Source organism: Cyanistes caeruleus, chromosome 5, assembly GCF_971803275.1.
Source record: "Cyanistes caeruleus chromosome 5, bCyaCae1.hap1.1, whole genome shotgun sequence".
NCBI lineage: Eukaryota > Metazoa > Chordata > Aves > Passeriformes > Paridae > Cyanistes > Cyanistes caeruleus.
The window spans coordinates 12,302,119-12,322,494 of NC_141705.1; the positions used below are offsets into that span (position 1 = coordinate 12,302,119).

General features: G+C 39.4%; 1 protein-coding gene and 1 long non-coding RNA gene across 7 annotated transcripts in view; one reads left to right on the forward strand and one right to left on the reverse strand.

The window, feature by feature from the left end:
* Window positions 1-14,839: 14,839 nt before the first annotated feature.
* Window positions 14,840-16,703, reverse strand: LOC111928204 (uncharacterized). 2 transcript variants are annotated; one of them, XR_015286857.1, is made up of 2 exons: window positions 15,649-16,703; window positions 14,840-15,057 (listed from the first exon to the last, which is right to left on the reverse strand). It is a non-coding gene; the product is annotated as an uncharacterized LOC111928204 (long non-coding RNA). The 2 variants fall into 2 exon arrangements; XR_002863965.2 differs by having other exon boundaries at window positions 15,914-16,672.
* A 54-nt stretch (window positions 16,704-16,757) lies between these two features.
* The window catches only part of JAKMIP1 (janus kinase and microtubule interacting protein 1), a 142,255-nt gene continuing 138,636 nt past the window's right edge, over window positions 16,758-20,376 (forward strand). For 2 of the 5 annotated variants that reach the window (XM_086889233.1, XM_086889231.1), the window contains exon 1: window positions 16,764-16,938. The gene's annotated coding sequence lies outside the window, so the exon portion shown is untranslated. Of the gene's footprint in view, window positions 16,939-17,595; window positions 17,740-20,376 lie in introns of all 5 variants that reach the window. The other 3 variants (XM_086889228.1, XM_086889234.1, XM_086889227.1) reach the window with 3 other exon arrangements.

The window sequence follows — 20,376 nt, forward strand, 5'->3', positions numbered from 1 at the left end:
ACAGAAATGGCTGTCTGAACACTTGAGGTGTAGTACTGAGATACGGGCTGAAATGAACAGCTTTTCCATATAATCATCCATGAGTTCTAGAAATATACTTGGGGTATCTAATAATCTGAGCAACTCGTATGTTGCCTCTGTTAAATTGCATGTAATATAAACTGATATTTTCACATTCTGTTGTGAAGTATGTATTTCTGTATCTAGGCATGTGTTTAGTATTCAAATGTTTAAGAAAAGTCTGTGTTCTAGAAAAGCAAAAGATTATGCTAAGCAACATTTAAATACATTTTATTATTAAATCCCTCAGTTTGAACTGATTTACTTATATTACTGAAATGAGATCACTCTTTATAGCATTTCTGGCATACGAGTAGTTTCTCATTAGCAAAAATCAGAAGAAAAACAACTCACATTTCCGAAAAGGAAGAGAGAAAGCAGTGATCATCTAAGAAAATAGACCTGCATGAAGTGTGATTCATTCCAATGAATAGCCTTCAGCTCCATATATTTTTCACAACACCTCTGCAAATGAATTTCTTTTATCCGTGGTATACTCAGAAAGAGATTTGGTGTAGTTACTCTGAATGGTTACTCTGGAATACATTAATCCTATTAATTTAGGCACTTGTCAGCAGTGCTCTTGTAAAAGTAAGAAGAGCTGAAAAATTCACAGAAAAATGCTATGTACATCTTCAGTAGTTATGAAAGGAAATACATTATGGAAATAAAAATGTGTCTGAGTGATGCTAAGTAAACTGTCCTAAAACTTGACTCAAAAATAATCTCTTTTTTTCTTGTCATGCCTTACCAATTAAGACAAGAGCTGTTATTTAAAAATAATAGGTTTTGTTGTTTACTCTGTTACACCCATTTTAACAGTATAATTTAATTGATGGAAGCATTACATCACCATAGTATTAGTGCAATAAAAGCTGCAGCATCCCTCATGAGCATCTGGGTAATATTGTTTCATTAGACTAAGGACCTCAAAACCAAATTTCTTTTTATTTTCTTTAAGCAGTGTTTAATTTAAAGTGGGAGTTATTTTCTGTCAGAAAGAGCACTTTAAGCATACTGAGACAAGGGACACAGAATCCAGAGAATCAACATTTTGATGTGAACACTTAAGATGTTAGTGCCATTTGGATGGACATACAGTAGAAAGAATTAATAAAAGGTGAGGGTGGGAGGAAACAGAAGTAAAAACACAAGATGTGGGCACAAAAAGCAGGTAAAATAAAAATTGAAGAATTTTGTGAAGATGATGATGAAGACTCTTCTTCCCAAATCTGCATATTAAATTTTGCCTCTGTTATCTCAGGGTTGGAGTAGCTTCCCCATAAGTACTGTTTTCATGCACTGAAGTATGTAGGGTAATGTGAGCATCATTCTCTGTCTACTGCTCTTTTAATCTCTATTCCACTGACCTTGTGCCAAATACTCTGGGTGGCAGCAGAAAAGTATGGTTCATCATCACTGCTTTATGTAGAAAAGCATCACTCTCATTCTCCCATTAGCTCTCTCAGCCATGAGGAAAGGGTTAACATTTTCCTTTTCAAATGAATTCCTACACTAAAGGAAGCCATAGGTGACTTATGTGGCACCAGATGTTCAGTTTTGCACTTACTGCTTAGCCATCTTCGCCAATTGTGGGCATGCACTGTGAAAGAGGAAAAGTTTTAGAAGTGGGCACAGGTACACCCATCTGCAGGTGAGACTGTGAAGGTCTGACAGCAGCTATTGGGAGGTAAGTCCTGGGTTGGGTGCGTTCCCTGGAACAGGTAAAGGGGAATGCACTCCTCTTCCATTTCCTTGAATGTTCTAGATTTTTTCTGTTCACAGCTTCACTCTGAGACAACTACCAATTTAATTTTTAATCCACAATACAAATGGGACTTAGCTCATGAACTCTAGAGGCAGCACCTGAATCAAAGTTGTACTGTTCTGCTACAGTCTAGAGAAAGGAAGGGAATTTTCCTAGGGGGAAGGAGTAATACATTAAATTTTATACGTGAAAAAACAGCAAGAAGTATCAACAAAGTCTGGAACTCTTATCATTAATCAGTTTGGTATTGCCAGAGATTATATTTGGTCTAAAATTGAACTGGACATATTCAAGTCCAGTCATCCATCATATGGATTTCTTGATAGGAGCAACTTCTTCAACAGTTTGTAAGTAGTTTGTTAGTAATTGAGGCTACAATAAATACCATGGCTCCCTTCAAGTAACGTATTTAACATGGATGGGTTTGCATCAACCAAATTGTAAGGTATGCCACAAATTTTGGCCTGTAAATTGATCCATCAGTGTTCTTGCCTTTTTAATTTAATCTTTTGCTCACAGTGACCTCTAGTGTGACTGGATGAGACAATGCAGTGGGTCCAAGGCAGTGCATGAAGAACTTAATATGTGTTCGTACTATTATCAGGATGAGAAGACACGTGTGTATGCCATCTGTTTGAGTGTATCACTGTATGGTTTTGGATTCATGGTTTCCTGTTTGTGTTTTGCACTGCATTAAGTATGCCAAACACGAACAGGAAACTAGGAACCCAAAAACATTCCTTCAGCCATACCAAATAAAGAATTTTAAGATTTTTCATTCCTGTGCCATTCCGATCGGATTTTTGTCTATCAAAAACTCCATTAATAGTTTGATACATTTGGTAACAGGTTCAGGTAGTTTTCAGCATTCCCAAGTGCAAGAGGTTGTTTTTACTTTCTGAAGCCTTGCACTGGACTTCTTATGAAAGATATAAATCAGAAGGCAGTGATGCAACAATTTCTGTAAGAACTGCTATAAAATGTACATATTCTTCAAACCCTGACTCCACTATAGGTATGAATTAACTTCAGTAGTTAAGAATTGACATCCATATATTACATATATTTTCTTCAGCCAAGTACATTGAAGTGACCATTTCCCTCCTCTCTTCTGTAGAACAATTTGCATGAATCAGGGGCAGGAAAAAAGCTTTAAAGCAAAGATATTTTCTGTTTGGATTCTCCAAAATTGCAGGAGAAAAAAGTGGAGAATATAATTATAGAAAGTAATTTAGTAGGAAATACTACATATTAATATGGTTGACAGTGTTAAATTGAAATTTGGTAGTTAAAGAGAATTTAGAATTAGCTGATTCCATTCTTGACTCTTAAGAATTAAAGCTGTAAGCATATTCAGGCATTTCAGAATGAAGTAATCTTGGGCTTATTTTGGATAAATAGAAATGATCATTCCTTTTTCAGACAAGTTCACATGTCTTGGAAGTTTTTTTTTTCTATGAATTACTTTTTGTCCCACTTAGGATTCCACCTGCTACATAGCAGCAAATGTGGACATGTTGTTGTCCAGCCACAAAACATTATGTTTGAATTGCTGACCGAAAAACTGTCTTGCTAAATCTCAGTTTTAGGCAAGTCTGTACTAGAGATTATGCAGGATTTAATTAAGGTTTCAAAAATGTGCAAAACTGTCACATTGAAAATTTAATTTCTGACAGGAAATACATGCTATTAGTCATATCAGATCAAATTCTGTCATATTGTGGCTTTGGGGGTTTAGTCAGAAAGCAGGACTTGCTGGGGTAACCATTTCCTAACATTCCATGTCAGGTAAGATGAATCCTCTTTGCACACTCATAAAACCCTAGAATGCCTTTAATGTCTCAGAAGGGACATTACAGATTATCTAGTTCCATTGCCCCTGCAATGGGCAGGGATGCCACCCACTAGACCAGGTTTCCTAGAGCCCCATCCCATGAAGTGTTCAAGGCCAGGCTGGATGGGCAACCTCTTCTAGCGCCTCACCAACCTCTGAGTAGAGGATTTCTGCCTAATATATACCTGCCCTCTTTCAGCTCAAAACTGTTCCCTGTTGTTCTATCACTACTGGTCTGTATAAAAAGTTTCTCTCCATGTTTTTTTTTAAGCTTCCTTTGGATACTGGAAGGTGGTGCAAGGTCTACCCTGAGCCTTCTCCAGGCAGAGCAACCCCAATGCTCAGCCTGTCTGCACTAGAGGTGCTCCAGCCATCTTTGTGCCTTGCTCTGGACCTGCTCCAACAGTTCCACACCCTTCTCGTTTTGGGGGCTTCAGAGCTGGACATGACACTCCAGGTAGAGTCTCTTAAGGGCAGAGTAAAGAGGGGAGAAATCTCCTCCCTCACCCTGCTGGTTGTGCCTCTTTTGATGCAGCCCTTGGCCTTCTGGGCTGAAAATGCACACTGCTGTGGCTTGTCCAGGTTTTGGTCCACCAGAATCCCCAAGTCCTTTTCTGACACGCTTCCTTCAATGAATTCTCTCAGTTTTGACTCATGGAAGGGATTGCCCTGACCCCAGTGCAGAACCTTGCACTTGGATTGTTGAATTTATTATATTCTCCTGGACCCATTTCTCAAGCTTGCCTAGGTTCATCTGGATGGCATTCCTTCCTTCTGTTGTGTCAAGAATTATTAAATGGAGAAGTTCAGAATTATTATCTGCAAAGTTCACATTATTCATTGTCAATTACATAAATAATAAAGAGAAAGGGTTCTGTCAATTTAAACCTCTGTTCTTTGTCCATTAGGCTATCTTCCCAACAATCTGAAATAAAATTTTTCTGTTATATTTCATATATAATATGAAAATTATATTTTTCTACTATATTTCACATTTGAAATCTTGTTCAGATTTTATTTATATATGCCAGTACTCCAGTTGTTTTGTTTAACATCAAAAGAACTGGAACTTAGTAACTTAACAGTGCCTTTACCTGAGATGAAAAGGAGATTTCGGGTCTTTAATAATGCTGTTTTTTCTTAGCAAATGCAATCATCTAATTATTGTCATGATGCCAGATGTGGTTAGACTGTATTCTTGCAGGATGGTGTTGGTCAGCTTGAGGTATTTCAAGTTTCCCAATCTTGTCTGCAGTTAGTACGTGTTACACACAAGACTCCCACCAGGTGGCAATAAAACTCCTTATGCTTTAAATCATTTGCTATTTTAGATGGTAGAAACGTATGCTGTGTATTAATTAGATGGGGAAAATCGTGATTTCTAATAAGGTGATAGAAAATTACTTTTCTGAACTTTCAAGGTACGAGTGCTTTCAAAAAGTCTGGGAACAGACAGCAGTATGCTGGGCAATCACCACTGTGTTCTTAGCAGCTATTTAAAAGTAAATAATAAAAACAAATAATTTATTCCACTTGGTTCCTGAGAAATTGAAATAATTTTGTCTTTTGATGAAACTGTAGAGACTAGACAGTGTGAAATGCTAATTTAATTACGTGTGGGAATTTAAACCTCACAGAAGTCCCACAATTTTAGTTCATATTTAGACTGATCAAATTCATACCTTCAGCCACAAAAGAAATACTCTTTCTAGACTTAATCCAGGTGTATTTCTATAAATAATGTACAGCTGCTATATTACTATCCTATATTTCTATTCCTATCCTATTTTTGAAAGAGAAAAACCCCGCACAGAGCCTTAGTTGACTGTGACTATTGGTGAAGTGCCAGTAGCAAAACCTGCATGAAGATGCACTGATTTGCCTTTTCTTTGGTAGATTCTGGCATATATTTCTCATCCCATTCATCCTAATTCCTTGCAAAAATCTCTTGTCCCCTTATTTATTAATGATAAATGGTGTTTTTCTGCTTAATGTATTACATCACCCTTGATTTTACCTGCCCTTCTTCCAACGCAGGCATGCATGCAGAAATATGTCTCCATCATTTCTGGACCCAAGCAGGCCTTAGTATGATGAATAGCACACAGATGCAACTTTGGTCTGAATTTTTTCACACTTTCTGGTGCAAATTTTCTTTTTAATTTTGGAACAGTTAACGAGTAACGCAGATTAACAAACTTAGTGTGGTGAGTTGACCCTGGCTAAATGACAGGTGCTGGCTACAGTCACTCCATCACTGCACTCAGCTGGGCAGGGAACATGAAAGGTTCATGGGTGGAGATAAAACCAGGCAGAGATCACTCACCAGTATCACTCACCGGTTACTCTCGTGGGCAAAAAAGATTCAACTTGGGGGAAAAATTATTTTAAATTATTACCAATCTAATGACAGTAGGATAATGAAAAAACCCCTCTTCTTGGGTTCAACTTTACTCACACACCACCTCCTCCCCCCAGTAGCACAGGGTTTATCACGTGTCTCTGCCTCTCCTTCCTCCTCAGAACTCCTCACAGTCTTTCCCTGCTCCAGTGTGGGGTCCTTCCTGCAGGAAACAGTTCTCCATGAACCTCTCCAGCACGAGTCCTTCCCACAAGGTGCCTGGAATCAGGACTGAATTGCTGCTTTGACTCAGGCCACAAATTTGCCCTTTTCTATAGCTCTGTTTCTTTATCTGCAAGAGCTACCTAACTACCCTTCTGAAGGACTTTAAAAATTGTTAATAAGACAAAGATCTAGCAAAAGTTACTATTGCTTTTTAGGCAAAACGATATATTTGAAGGAAAGGGCATCCAAGCTTGTGGAGCAAAAACCCATCTAAAAACTAACCTCATGTTCTTAGTTAAGCTTAGTTACTTGTACTTACATCTGTCCCCATTTAGATTGCTCACAGAATCTGACATTAAAGGCTGCAGTAGTATTTTTTCCTATCTCCTCCTCCCCCCACAAAAAAGCCACCAAAACCCCCCAAATCAAACAGCTATGAAGAATAGTATCTGGCTTTTAGTATGGATCATTTGTTCCTCTCCACTGATAAATGCATTTATAATGTACTTGCATCAGTCACAGATACACTTTTGAGATACACCTCCTAGAAATACTGTTACTGATGAAGAAATAAATCATGTAATTCTGGCTTTCATAAAAAGGAATACCAGCAAATTTTCAACATTTGAGAAAATCTGCAGTTCCCTGTTTGCATTTCCCTGTTTTCCCCAACATAATAATCAGAAGATACCATTATATTCTGTGTTGAATTCAGAATTCATAGGTACATTTCACTGAAGGAGATAACCTAGTTTTCTGAATGGAATTAGAATTTATCAACACAGCCTAAAACAAACAAATTGTGACATTTCCCACATCTCACTGCTGACAATTGTCTTCAGTCAGTCTCCTGCTGACTTTGTTAAAAGCAAAGGAAACTATTGAAAAAGTCACTAGATGATTAAAAAAATAGTACTGGAGGACATTCAAACCCATTTCTCTACAACTTCTTTCCCTATACTAATTCAGGATCCACTTTATTGTAATTGATCCTTTAAAAGATTAAATAAAATTACTTCTGATATTCAAAGACAATATGCTACAGTTCTTCATTTATTTTATCCTTACAATGATTCAAATAGATTGGGAAAAAAGACAACTCAAACCACCCAAGAATTTAACACAATATGTTACATTTTATAGAGCTAATCTATGATCTGGGATAGGTCAGTAACAGGATGGATCAAGAAGCCAAAGAAGGATGAAGAATAACTGGCTGTGTACTGGTACACAGGGGATTACAGTAGATTAAAAAAATGATAAATTTGGAATGTCATTCTATTTCAGATAAAAGCAAGTGCCATTGTGGCACGCAAGGCATACAGGAGGTAATCCCTTCACTACTCAGGATTGTAAGGCCACAGCTGCCACACTTCAAAATCCAGGTCCATAGTTTGGAAAGAGGCAAATCACTTGGATAAAGCCTAGTGGAGAACAGTGAGTCAAAAACCTACATGGAATTTAAGGAAAAGGTGAGAAAATTAGTCTCATTTAAGGCTAATGCCATTAGCCTTGGAAAAGAAGATACTTCAAAATTTACTTTGCAAAATTTTTTGCAAAGAGAATGTTTTTAGTATTCAAAGGGGTTAGAAGAGGAAGCAATAACTTGCATCATATGAGATTTAGATTAGATATTAAAACTTTACAAGAACACTGTAGCAGGCCATCTGTGCAACCACCATCAGAGGAGTTATTTAAGAAGAGGCAATACAAATTGCAGTAAGGGGTATCCAGGTATTAGGAATAATGCTTCAGAGAACAAGGGTTCAGGTAATGTATCAATATTTCATCCAACTTTGAGATTTTTATCATTTCTTTATGCTTCAGATTACCACAATTTGTGAACAACTCTTCTTTTAAAGAAGGTTTGAGGAGCTTCAGAACGTCGACATGTACTGAATTCCAGTTTCATGATCCAATATATCACTTGTTAAAGGTTAGAATATTTAGAACTTTTAGAATTATTTAAAATATTTAGAATATTCCCTTATTACTTCCTAACTCTGTTAATCTCACTAAGATTGGTGAGAAAATCTGAAAAGGTTTTTCTGCTGGACACAGCTAAGACTACTGATCAGAGACTTATTTTAGTTAGAGCCAAATTTACATATCCAATCAGTTTAATGCTTCGCTATCACAATGTTTGATAATATTCAAAGTTAGCAATTTGAAAGCTGGTAATACATCTGCCTTTTATTTTTTGTGGTTTCATTGGCATGTGAATCATAGCGTTAATTAAGTTTCATGAGTAGAGATCTGCTCTTTACACATGATCAAGGTGTCATCTGGTCTTATGATAAAACTTTCAATAGCAGAGGGGGAATAAGAAACAAATCTTCAAGAAGCTCTTGGGGCAGAGGATTTTAAAAAATGACCAATTTAATTCTTGAGTTAGACTCCCTTTTGTTGTCTAACCTGGCATTTTAGTGGAGTGAGAATGGGAAGGGAGGGTTGGTGTTTTTTTTAAGCTATGTGTTGAGGTATCACCCCAGCCAGCAACCAGCCCCCAGGCAGCTGCTTGCTCACTCCCCCTGTCAGCAGGATCAGGAAGTGAATTGGAAAGGTAAAAGCTGGAAAACTCATGAGTTGAGATAAAGACAGTGTAACAGGGAAAACAAAAACTGTGCACACAAGGAAAGCAAAACAATGAATTAATTCACTGCTTCCCATGGGCAGTCAGGTGCTCAGCCATCTCCAGTACAGCAGGATTCATCACATGCAATGGTGATTTGGGAAGACAAACAAAGGCAAATACCATCACTCCAAATATCCCCTCTTATCTCCTTCTTCCCCACCTCACTTTATATACTGAGCATGATGTCACATGGTTTGGAATATCCCTTTGGTCAGTTTGGGTCACCTGTCCTGGCTGTGCCTCCTCCCAGTCTCCCATTCACCTCCAACTTCCCTGCCAGAGTGGAGTGGGGAAAAGCAGCAAAAGGTTTGGCTCTGTGTAAGTTCTGCTCAGCAATAACACAAACATCTCCATGTTATCAACCCTGTGTTCAGCCCAATCCCAAACACAGCCCCACACATGGCACTGCAAAAAAAAAGTTATCTCTTTTTACCCTAGAAAAACCAGCACATCCATCAAGATTAAAAAGATTATTTTATAAAAATGCAATTTGAGGTTTAACAAAAATTTTTTTGCTATAAATTTTTAACTTACCTCAAAGCTTTCTTTTGGGCAATTCTCAAAGTCTTTAGAATATGTTAAGACTTTTTATGGTTAGGGCCCAAGCCACTTGAACTGACTCATAAAAGAACACAGTCTAATTGGGAAAATTACCTAAATAATTCAGTACTGTTATACCCTTTGATAGGTACATGAGGAACAGAAAATGCCTTTGGAGGTTCCATTTAATTTTCACTTTAGGCAAGAGAACATTTCTTCTTTGAAGCAGAGAAATTCTTTGCCTGACACTGCCTCATGTCTGGCACCACAAAGTGTTTTATACACACTGTGCCTGACTCATTCCATGTGAGCAGGAAAGGCTTCTGGAGGAGATAGGCAGGCTATATTCCAAATGCAGCTGTAATGTCATCTTAAATAAATAAAAAAAAGAAGCTAGAGAAATAATGCAGAAATTCTGAGCATCTTTAGCATGCTTTACAAGCTTTACCTTGTTTACCAGATTAAAGACATTTCATACAGTGAGCTCTGGGGTATGAATAGTGTTCTCTTTGCTTCTTTTTGCCCTGCAGCCTCATTAGATGAGCTCTGGGAAATTGGAAAGACTGCACAGAGAGAGAATTAATTTGCACACAGGATCTGCAGCCTAAATTTGTCATCTTGGCAGCCCTCTCTTTATGAAGTAAATCATGAATCATCACCAATGGAAAAGCCTTAGAGGATAAAGTCCATGTTACATAGTACTGTGTCTAGAGCCAGCCTTCCAGAGCCCACATGGAGACTGACCAAGCTGCCTCTGAAAGCAGCAGCACAGCCATGAGCCCCCTGGGTGTGAACAACCAGCTCATACACAGCCAGAGCTGCAGGATCTCAGCACTTTGGTCACCTCTATTGCTGACTACCCCTTCCTCCATTATACATCCTTTGAATCTTCTCACAGCCTAATTTACTGATACCTTCTGCTATCATCTTCCCACTTGAGCTGTTTGAATTCACTATGACATTACCGTGGCTAGACAACAACTGAGAGCCTTTCTCAAACTGCTGGATGTATAATACCATCTTATGGGAGCTCTCAAAACACTTTCATAGTGTTATCGCTTATCTGAGACTGCAATTACACAGTTTAATTAAATTTTGTTTGACATGCAGTCCCGTTTTTTCTTAGTCTTTATTTCCCATGTGACTCCACCCTCCATTGCGGAATGGTACTGGCAATCTCCACCAGCATATATTGCTGTTGGCCTAGAGGGTTGGTGTAGGTCCCTTCCAACTGAACTGCTTTATTCCAGTCCCAGTTTTTTTTCTAAAGAAAAAAGGAGGCCATAAGAAAATATAAGTGCAGTCCATGTTATTTGGACAGAAGTCTATGTTTACACGCCCTTAATTACTCAAGTTGTTACTGAACTCCGAGCAGTTTACTTTAAGGCAATAATCAATTTAGTACCTTTCCTAAGGACTAACATTGTAAAGACAGTGCTAATGTCATTAATCCTGTCTAAACTTTCTGCTTATTGCAGCCTGTTTTTTTGAATTTAGGTGAAATTGCCTTTAAGGTGGTCTAAGGAGACCAAAACTATATGGGCAATTAATACAATTTCTTTTTCTTACTATAATATTAATTATACCTAATGCAATTAATTTTTAAACTTGAGAAATGTTTTGATTTTCCTCTGTTGCCCATTAAGTTAACAGAGATAAATAACTAAACAGAAATTACATATACTTAACAGAGGTTAAATAGACTTTTATTACATACATACATTTATTACATACAAAAACATCCAAGTGCTGCACCAGCAGAAGTCAGGCAGCAAGGAACAATTTCAGTTATTTTGCTTCTGAGCATTTACAAGAATATGTTTGTACAGGAGGAGTTTTGGTATCTTCACTGACTATGGTAATGCATCTCTGGGACAAGTAATGAAAGGGCTCATTTCATCTTCCACAAGGTATATTCCCTGATTCCAGTACCTTTGATTAGCAACTGGTGTTCTCCAGTTTCTACCTCCAAATACATTTAGTATTCAAAGTCCTGTCTTTGACGAGAGCTGATTCCAAGTGAAAAACAGCAGATCTTACACATCTCCTATCTCTTTAATAGGGAAAAGAGAAGGAATTTATCAGACTGTCTGTTCACTTGCCTATCATCATCCTTTATTTCTTTTCAAAGGTCAGCTTTATGAGAGCAACCTTTTTTAATTCTCTAATATCTCTAATATCCAGGGGAATTCCTCAATATTCCCCTCAAACAAGAACTTGCACGACAGCAGTAAAGTATTTCTTGATTTTGCATACTAATTGAAGATTTACATGAGTGTGCATAACAGAAGCTGTGGTAGATCTTAAAGGGCATTTCCAACAGGCTGCTATCCTTCGAAATTATGCATAACCTTGTATTATGTCCAGAACCTGCAGTTTTGAATCTACAGATGCAAGAAAAGTACACCTACACTCTAAGCATATAAACTGCTGTAGCAGTACTAAAATATTCAATGTGATTAAATTCTGATATTAATTAGAAGATCAGTAAGGGGTATTTTAATTTCTTTTTTCCTTTTCATGTTAAGTTTCTATAAGAGGGATGCTACAACCCAAGAATTGATGAACTTATATAATAGTATTGATATATACAGTAAGACCTTGTCTTCAGAAAGTCAAGGTGGTCATTAATAACTAATCATGAAGAGAAGAAATGGTCCACCAAAATTTCATTATTTTAGCAGCCATGTTTAGAAGCATTTTTCCAACAAAGCTCTGATTAGCTCAGTACATCATGTAGTAAAGCAAGCATGAGTGAGCCACAGGCACACATCCTCAGAGAATTCCTTCTAAGAAGTATAATGGCTGTTATTTTTACACTTTTAATCCCTAGCCTCTCCTTATTACAGCTAATCATCTCAGCATATGCATTAAAGAGGGCTCTGCAGGTAGCGTAGCATGAGATATCAATTGCCATCCAAAGCACTAGTGCTTGCTTCTATAGAAGCATCTTTGGCCACACATAGGTTAGTATATTGTGAATCTTCATTTTTCCCATTTGTTTTAGTATGAGTTGAATGCTTTATTCCTATATTCCACAGCACAGTCATTAACTTCATCTATTTATATTGTCATTTTGAATTTGATATGTGACTGCACAGAAGGACAGCTTTTAACCAAGTCAGCTGTACATAAAGCCTATAATAAATCCTAATTTCAGGGTGTATATTCCCAGAAGACTCTTCCCCCTCTATTAGGGAATAAGTGACTTTTCTAAAACAGGTGCAGGAAAACATTAAAAGTGCATAGATATCTGCTCAGACACATGCTGACACACAAAAAAAGTAATATTGTACAACCTATCCAGTACAATGCAGAAACACAACTTATGATTGTTAAACAACATATTTCAACTCCTAATTGCAGTTTACTTCCTTAGGCTGCTATTTATACCCGTGCATGATAATGATTCCCTCTTAGAAGCATGAGTTTGTAACACAAGCTATTTCTGGATATTATACCATCACCCACCTAAGGCAGAACCCATCAACAGGGTTGATCTCCTGTTGGAAAACATCTCCAAGATCCAAGAAGATACACTGCAACTTGTCATATCAGTGTTTTGGCCATTTGTAAAAGAAGATTAGATTCTGACTACGTGTTGTAGGCAGAATTTATACGATGCACACATGACTCTTGGCAGCTGTGGGCAGGTTCTGACCTTGGCCAAACCTTACGGTCCCACCTTGTGAGCCGCACACACCAGCACTTCCCTTTTGGTACAGCAGACACATGTCCTGTGTTTTGAAATTCAACAGCATAGTAGGTGATCTGATTTTTGGTGTTATGTTGGTGCCACTATCTATTTTGTACACAACTGCACAGCAAGACAGATTCTCTTGGGGTGTGTAAAAGGCACCTCTGCTCCAGGGCCAAGGTAGCCTTGCCAGAGATTCACCCAGAATGCAGAGAGGGAGCACAGGCATCCCATCCCATCCCACTTAGCAGCCAGCTCTGAGCAAAACACATCTCAACTACAGAAAATCAGGCCAGCTCTTTCCAGCAAGCTTGAATCTGAAAATAGGGTTTTTTAAAAAAATTTAAATGAATGTTAAAACATGACTGTTTTAAATGAAAATCCACTGCAAGTTTCACAATGCCACAATAACTTAGAAGAATAAACCTCATTCCAATTCAATGACTCCGAATCTCCCAGGCTTTCTGAAGGAAATGTCTTGAATTCAGCTTTTCTAGAAAAATCATTCCCATAAAGATCACACCCAAATCCTTTAAAGTGCATAATTATAGTCAGTCAAGTTAAGATTCCCCCTGAAAGAAATTTTCTCCTCCTTGTCCTGTGCAGTATTAACATTTATAATAATCAGTGCTGTAAGAAGGTTTAAATATAGTCATATATTGTACATAATTGTTGTACTGTTGCTATGCACTATTATATAACTGCCTGCAGATGGCTGCATTTCAATGGGAGAAAAACATACTGTTTAAAAAAACTACTGTTCTTTGAGTATTTCTGATTTCTAAATAATAATATTGATACTATTAAAATAAAAACAAAAATTAAAAAAAAATAATCAATGCATTGCTTTTACATTTACAGCAGCAAATAGTCTGGTCCCCTCTGTGTAAATCAGTTTCAAATGTGCTCTAGGATTTTTTTTTTAATAAAAGAGCATTAAAACTTTAGGCATTACCACAAAGAGCTGAAGCTTTAAAAACTTCTCACACTTTAACTGAACAGGAGGACCACCTCTGTTTACAAGAGATTTTTATTACGATTAAAAGGCAAATTTAGAGCAAGGTGTCTTCTGCTTCTGATATTCTTCTCCTAGTCTGAAGGCTTAAAGCTCTTTAAAATGTGAATATCAATATTAAAAATTAATTAAATTTTCAATTATGACCTGTCCTTGAAATTTTATTTTGCTTTCTACTTAATATAGTTACTGCAGCATGAGTGCAATAAAGTCAAAGTGCTTCTAATTCTAAATTGAATAATCGTAAAGTTACCAGAAGGTTTTTAGGGCATTTTTAAAGTGTTGCTTTGGTAGGTTTTATTCCTCCTGAATTAAATGAAGAATTTGTATTGATTTGCAAGGAATTCAGAACAGAGCCGAGTATTTTCTTGCTGTTGTCACACCTATTTCTTTTCAGATTCAATACTTCAGTCTGCTTTACTGGTAACTAATAGCAGAAGTAAGAAGCTGGTAACACTGACCAAACAATCAGTAGTAATAAATCAGCTGATAGCTGGGAAAAATACTTCTCTTCCTTTGGAGACATCTTCTGTATTTCACAGCTTCACACTCTGTGTTGTTCAGAAGCTTCCCACATCAGCAGGGACACCACAGTTACCAGGATATATCAGGATTGATTTTTGGCTGACCCACTGAATTCCAGTGTGAACTTGGGCTTGACCCAGTAGCTTTCTTCCAGTAAGATACAACATTGCTGTAAATAAACAGGCAAAGAAAAACCAGGCCAGATTATAAATCTTTACTTTCACTTAATATGCCAGTCTCTTGGCTATTCCATGACCACTAACAGCACTAGTTCTCTGGGGATGGGACCATCTTTATTATAAACCTGAGCAGTGCAGACAGGGCAGTGGATCCTCAGTTTCTAGGTATTAGTGGATATCAAACTCCAGGCTCTCAAAAAGATGCTTTAGGGTTCATGCAGTGATGGTTGCCCTCCAGCTGAAAGGAAAAGCAGGTTATAGAGTCATAATTTTGACTCTGTGCAGACAAGATAATCACCTTACTTTTAAATTAAATCAAATTTATGTTAATTAAGAAAAAAAGCTCAAATACTTCTATTAATAAAAAAATACTGAGAAACAAAGTACTAGCTAAGATATATATGATGCTTTCTTCTTTATTTTCAATTACCTTCAAGTGAAAATTGTTTACTAAGAAATATTTTGTATGTAACAACCCTATGCACCAACCCATTACAAGCAAAGCCTGCCTTTTTCAGAACACAACACTGCATCCTAGCACAAGACATAACTCTAATAAAATGCTGTGCATATATATTATTTGAGCTAAAATTTCTCTCCCTGACCAGGGCCAGAACTAAAGCCCCAGATTCCTACTCTTATGAAGAATAGTTAGACATCAGCTAAAGCATAACAAGCTGCTTATTCTGGTTTTTCATTAATCCAGACTTGGAACACAGCCACCAATAAATGTGTTGGCATTTTTTAAAAGCCTTAGTATCAAACATTTATACCTGAATTTTTCTTAGAAAATGTAACAAATTAACTATACAAAGTAATTAACACCTACTGGGACATTCCATTTGTATTGATTTTAAAATCAGAAGCAGCATTTTCTCTACAGAGAAGGAACTTTTGGAGTTATGCTGGACAAGAATTCCTTTAGGTCCTGTTTGAAATGCCTCCCTTTGGGAAGAGATTTAAGTCTTGCTTCACACTGCCCAGCAATGCATATTCCCTTTCTCAAAAGGTGTTTCTGTTTAATTGCCTTGACTGTGAAAATGTGCATTCCAATTTGTATTTTAGTCATTCAGTGTGGCCATCAATAGAGTTACCTTTATCTTCAGTACTGAAGTGTTCCCTTTCCAAATTTCTGTGCCTGTGATGCTGCCCTGAGCTGTCTCTCTGCTGAGGTCCATCAACCTACTTCTTTGAACATGTTCTGAGGCTGGTGCTTTCTTGTTTATTTCTTGATGTCCCTTGTATATTGTGCTTCCTGTTTCAAATCTATTTTCCCATAGCCATACTGTCCTTTGAAACTAAGTACAAACAGCGCTGCAGCACCACCAACAGCAGAACAAATGGAGTGGTAAAATTGTTTATTTTCTCCTTGTTTCGGGGCCAATTTACACAAACACTGTAGAAGTGAGCCAACATAACACTAAGCTAGTTATCACGACCATTCCCACTCCCTGATGTCTTGATACTTGGCTCACAGAAACACATTTCTGCTGCATTCACTGGGTCATCGCTGAATCTGGATCAACAGAAATATAACCACGAACAGCGTTTTACTAAAGGTGCGTTCACAGCCAGTCTACATCAGCACAGAGGAGTCAGCAAAGCCTGGGCCCGGGAACTTCAAGCTGATATTCTCCTCCATTCTGACAAAAGAACGAGGTTTTAAATGGCATCAGGATTTACACGCGTCCGGCAGCTGAGCTGATCTGACAACTCCGTGTCTAATTCTTGCGTGACATAAAAAATTAAACGGATCCATCCTCCTCGGCCCTCTGTGCCGGACGTGCCCGCACCTGCTGAAGCGGGGACGGAGCGAGGGGGCCCGCTCCTCACGGCCCGGCGGGGGCGGCTCTGCGGGGCCCGGCGGAGCCCCCGCGGCCGCGCGGCCGAGCAGCGGGGCGGCGGCGGGCGCGGGGCGGGGCCGCGGGAGGCCCGGCCGCCGCCGCCCCCGAGGGCGGGCCGCCGGTGACAGCTGGGGAGGGACCCGGCGCCGGCAGCGAGGTGCGGCTGCCGGGCGGTGCTTCGCCGCTCCGTCCGCATCGCGCCGGCGGATCCCCCCCGGGCAAGGAGCGGGCAAGGGCTTGGCCGGGCCCTGCCGCCGTCGCCGGCCGCGGAGTGGGTGAGTGGCGGCGCCGGGAGGCACGAGGGGTGATGCGGGGGCGGCGCGGGCACGGGGCGGCGGGGGAGGGAGGACTGAGGATGGAAGGGAGGATGCTGCCGCGCCCGGAGACTTCGGTCGTGCGAGGTACCTAAGGGAAAAAAGTGCATCCCGGGGCGGGGCGAGGCTGTGCCCCTCTCCGCTCGCCCGTCCGTGCCGCTGACCCGACGGGCGAGGAAGCCTCGGGAAGGGCGGCCGGTCCTTGGCGGGGCAGGGGCTGCCTGTCCCCAGGCGGGGCGAGGCGGTTCCCGCCCGCCGAGGGGACCCGTTCGGCCGGATCCCGCCGGCCCCCGCCCTCCCGCAACTCCCCCGCAGCCCTCAGCGGGCCGGGCCGCGGAGGGGCCGGGAGAGCTCCGGGGGGATCCCTGTGCTCCCCCATCCCCGCCGGTACCCGCGGCAGCCCGGGATGAGGGTCCGGAACATCCCGGCCCCGCAGGGCTCTGCCGGCCGCCCCCCTCCCGGGCTGTGCCTGCGGTGCCGGGGGTCCCCGGGGCAGCCTCCGGGGCTGGCACCTGCTCTGCGAGCCGGGTCCTGCTGGCAGGGCTGTTCTGCGAGCAAACCCGAGGCCTGCCCTTGGAGAGCTGGCAGGATGAGGCCTTTATTATTTTTTTTTTGCAGGGTGCTGGCTGGCTGATATTTACATAATATCTCCGCTTAAATGTGACCTCGTCCCTAATTGGAGGCTTCCTTTCCATTTTCTATGGCAACACTACAGAACAGATCACTCCAGGGGGCTGGATCAGAGGAGTATCTGCACACACTGTAATTTTTCTCCCTTGGTTCCCCATCAAGTCTGGTTTGTTCTAGTGAATGGATGAGATTTAAAAAAAAAGTTCTTTCCATCAGCCCTTAAAGCAGTGGCTAGGCCTGCAAGTCACTGCAGATTTGCAGGATCTCTAAATTAAAGGAGGATGAACACAGGCTTAACTAACAAGAGTTAGCTAGCAAGCTACTAGCTTGCTACTAGCAAACAACTAGCAAGAATTATTTTTGTTAGGTATTTATGTATTTACTAGCCTGCCTGATGACTTCCATGCACCACACTGCCTAATCAAACAATTAGAAGAAGTGATGTTAATTATAACTGACTGTATTTATTTATTTTAAAATTAACAGAATTATTAGAAGAAGAGAGAAAAGAAATTCTAGCAAATTTTATAAGGGGGAAGGAATTGAGACCCACTTCATTCAGAGATTCTTTTTGCTCCATGAGATCCCTGCCCTATGCTTCGAGCCCATCATGTATACACAGTAATGTCTCTTCTTAACGGTTGGTCTCACTGACAGTAAGCTTGATGTGCCAATATATTTGTGCAGGAGTTGGATTCTGTAACGCTTATTGGGGTCTGCTGTTTTTCATCTCTGTGAGATGCCAGGTTTGGTTTCAGGTTTTATATGGCTAGGGGGGAATATCTTTATGTTGGTTTCTAAAACCTGCTGAAAATAAAGGTTTTGTGATTGTAAGATGCACTAATTCATGATGCATTCAGGCAGGAAGGTTTTTCTAAAGACTTTTAAAGTCTGCCTTAATTTTTGAGACAGTGTTTTTGCTCTGCATTGAAAAGACACATTCCTTACTATTAATAATGCTAAAATTTGTTACTGTGATACAGAAACTGGGATACTCTGTATGGATTAGAACATTTGTTTTCAGTCTCTGCTCTGTTTGTACTTTTTGGTCCACTGGGATGACTGTTTCTTGCACCTGAGGTAGTGTGGGGTCTTTTAAGGTTTGTGTTTTTTGCTTTTGGATGAGTGCATGTAGTTAGGTTGTTAATATGAATCTAATCTTTGAATAGATACACTGGAGATTTAAACAGAAGGGCCAAGAATCTTGGATTTCATGGAAGAGGTGGTTCTTCTTATGGGTGGAGAAACCACTGTTTGGAGAGGTGCTCCGCAAGTTCAAGGCGCCGCCCCTAGGACTCCTTCACTGAGTAGCTTGTCTGCTACAGGCTGAGACACAAGTACTGTAAGAGGCCATTGGGGTAGAGATTTGCCTAACATATTGAAGTTCTCCTGCACATAGATAAAGGCTTTTTATTTCCATTTGCTTTTTGGAAATGCCCTGAGCAATGCTCACTCTCCACTTAAATTAATGTTCCTTTAGTGTCTTAGATTGTCAATACAGGAATGCAAGAGTTGGAAATACCCTCCAAAGAGGCCATGTGTTGAACTTGAAGTATAAGTGAGGTTTGAATTGAAAGAGATGTGCTCTGTTAAAATGTTAATCTCAGGACACAGTGATGGAGCAGAGGTTCCTCAAGATTCTTCTCTTGAAGGTCCATCTCATTCAAGCTCACATTTTGTTTTCCATAGTTAGTGCATTAATGTGCACATCACCACCTTCACTGCAGTTCATCCTAGCTCTGCTGTCAGTTTCTGCTTTTAAGTATCATTTGTCAGTTTGCAAATGTTTATAGTTACTTTCTTGTATATATAGATTTTTTCTAGAAGAACATTTTGGTGAGATTATGATAGAAGATGGGAGATGTAGGAGTAGCAAGTATATGAGGAAAGAAATGGACCTGGGCCGTATTTCTGGATAGTGTAAGGCCAGATGGAGGTGGCATAAATATGTGTCAGGGAACAAAAAATACTGAAGAATGTGAGATTGGATTGCCCCCTTTCATAAAGCAACGTTGGCTACATGCTGCCTCTGTGTAAGAGAATATTTGGACAGGTACCACTGATTATTGTGTCTCCATTTATTAACTTTGAACCAAAGTTGCTCTGCTATCAAGCAAAGAAAACATCAAACCCTTCCTCATGTCCTTGTCTGTAATCTTGATTTTTTTCTCTTAATTTTCCTTAACTGTTCTGCTTCATTTTGAAGGTACAATATTCAGCCTTAATTGCAGCTTTGTGAATGTACAAACACATTCCACCTCTCTTGTTTTTCATTAAAAAAAGTTCCATATTTAGAACAATTGTTGATTTAGTGTACTTACTGCAATGTTACTCAGCATTAGTAAGAAAATCAGTTTCATGGTCATTGTTTTCTTCACATGTTACAATAAAATGTCTTGAGTTAATCATCTCAAAATGTGTTTTTTTTTCTATCTTGGGAAGTTTTACTCTTGTATGCAAATTTTGTTACTTCTATAATTTGAAATTTAATTTTAATTTTAATTAAAAAATAATTTTTGATTTTTGCTAAGCTTTTTTATAATAGCAAACTTTATTAGCTGTAACTTCAGTAATAGGGAAAAATATATAGTACTTCAATAAAAGTGATACAGATTCCTTATCAGTGGGGCAAAATGAAAGCACCGTAGTAGTTTAAACTAGTTTTTAATTTATTCTTTTTTCCACAATACTTCCATCCTTTGAGTATTACTGTAAATCATAGAACTTTGGCAGGTGGAATGCTTTTGTAGGTCTTTCTTAGAGATCACT